A 2,657-nucleotide genomic window follows, 5' to 3' on the forward strand; every position below is an offset into this window, starting at 1 on the left:
ACTATTATCCTATGCCTAAAGACTCTGATGTAATTGGTCTGGGATAGAACCTTAAAAGCTCCCCAGGTGTTCTTAAAATGTTGCTGGAATTGAGAACCCCTGGTATAATCCAAGGGGTGCTGCAGACTTGAATTCAGGTAGCTTCTGTGAAGGTTTAATAAGAGGCTTAGCTGAACAAGAAACTCTGAAAAAGACCTATTTCTCCACAGTGTCCAAAGAACTAGTAGAAATAGCTCGCTTATGGATGGGGTTGGAAGCAAAATTGAAATAACTTCAAAGGTCTAGGTTAAAACATCAGAAAGCCAACTTAAAGATAGTAAAATGAAACTGTGAATGCCTGAAAGAAATTGAATTACAGAAATATGCAAGAACACGAACCTATAACTTCCAAATTTACATGTAGGCTGTTCTCCCACTTCTCACATGGCAATACTATCGATTGCTTATGTAGTAAATACCAAGCAGACACTATAAGCAAGAGGGATAAGGAGTAAAACTAGGAATCCTAAGGATGTGATTTTTGGAGTAGAAATAGCCTTTGATTAGATGGGGAAAGGGGTGAGTACTCTGCTGGGGAAAAGTTACCAAAAGGAACCCTGGTGGATCAAGCTCCTGATTGGTTTGGTTGGGGTGGGGGGAGTCAGATCATACCTAAGCTAACACCCCAGGGCTACCACTTGAGTCTCTGAGTGTACAGTTTTAAAATCAGCCTTTTTTTTTTTTTTGCCTGCAAACTTTTAATTTATTTTTTATTTTTTAATATAACTTATTGTTAAATTGGCTAACATACAGTGTGTAAAGTGTGCTCTTGGTGTTGGGGGTAGATTCCCATGGTTCATTGCTTACATACAACACCCAGTGCTCATCCCAACAAGTGCCCTCCTCAATGCCCATCACCCATTTTCCCTTCTCCCCCACCCACATCAACCCTCAGTTTGTTCTCTGTATTTAAGAGTCTCTTATGGTTTGCCTCCCTCCCTCTGTTTGTAACTATTTTTCCCCTTCCCTTCTGTTAACTTTCTCAAGATCCAAATATGAGTGAAAACATATCTGTCTTTCTCTGACTGACTTATTTCACTTAGCATAATACCCTCCAATTACATCCATGTTGCTGCAAATGGCAGGGTTTCATTCTTTCTCATTGCCAAGTAGTACTCCATTGTATATATAAACCACAGCCGATGGACATTTAGGCTCTTTCCATAATTTGGCTATTGTTGGAAGTGCTGCTATAAACATTGGGGTACATGTGCCCCTATGAATCAGCACTCCTGCATTCTTTGGATAAATTCCTAGTAGTGCTATTGCTGGGTCATAGGGTAGTTCTAGTTTTAATTTTTTAAGGAAACTCCACACTGTTTTCCAGAGTGGCTGTACCAGTTTGCATTCCCACCAACAGTGCAAGAGGGTTCCCTTTCTCCACATCCTCTCCAACATCTGTCATTTCCTGAGTTGTTAATTTTAGTCACTCTGGCTAGTATGAGATGATATCTCAGTGTGGTTTTGATTTGGATTTCCCTGATGATGAATGACATTGAGCATCTTTTCATGTGTCTGTTGGCCATCTAGATGTCTTCTTTGGAAAAGTGTCTATTTGTGTCTTTTGCCCATTTCTTCACTGGATTTATTTGGAAAACCCAAAAGAAAGACTCCACCAAAAGGCTGCTAGAACTGATACATGAATTCAGGAAATTCACAGGGTACAAATCAATGTACAAATATTGGTTGTATTTTATACACCAATAATGAAGCTACAGAAAGAGAAATCAAGAAATTGACCCCATTTACAATTCCACCAACAAACATAAAATACCCAGGAATAAACCTAACCAAAGATATAAAAGATCTGTATGCTGAAAACTATAGAAAACTTATGAAGGAAATTGAAGAAGACACAAAGAAATGGAAAAACATTCCATGCTCATGGATTGGAAGAATAAATATTGTTAAAACATCAATACTACCCAAAGCAATCTACATATTCAATGCAATCCCAATCAAAATTGCACCGGCATTCTTCTTAAAAATCAGCTTTTTGATTCCGAGGATTTCTCTAGATGTGACTTTATTTTTTTCTTTTATACTCTCAACCCCACCCTTTTTCTTATTTAGATGAAATCTTCCCCCAAATCAACAGCAACAAACAGGAAGAATGAGTGGAGACTTGCTTATAGCCAGCTGCTTTGGTGTAGGGTAGAGGATGCAGGCCTATTTGGGTTGAATTTGTGTTCCTGTCTTCTTTTTGCATTTCCCCATTGCCTCTTTCCCTAATTATCTCTCCTCATTTTCACTTTATTTGCCTTTCTACCCTTCTCTTCCTGTTTACATTTGATCACTATGAAGATAGTATACCCTTATGCATAATGCAAGGAAAAAATTTATCTTTAATAAACTCGGAATCCTCCATGGAAAGACTTCCTTTATGATAAAGGGGACCTTACAGTTACCTATAATTCTCATGTTAATAAAATGGCCCTTAAAGCGATTCACAGTTGTCCTCAAGTGTAATTTTTATATAGATTAGACAATCTTTTGAGCATGAATTGGTAAATAAATATATTTCAAGATTCCATCTTTCTTCTCTAAAGTGGGACCAACTTACAAAGATCACATCTTCACCGCCCATTTTGATGGTGTGCACATCCTGGGTTACGTCA

The sequence above is a fragment of the Panthera leo genome, chromosome C2, assembly GCF_018350215.1.
Source record: "Panthera leo isolate Ple1 chromosome C2, P.leo_Ple1_pat1.1, whole genome shotgun sequence".
NCBI lineage: Eukaryota > Metazoa > Chordata > Mammalia > Carnivora > Felidae > Panthera > Panthera leo.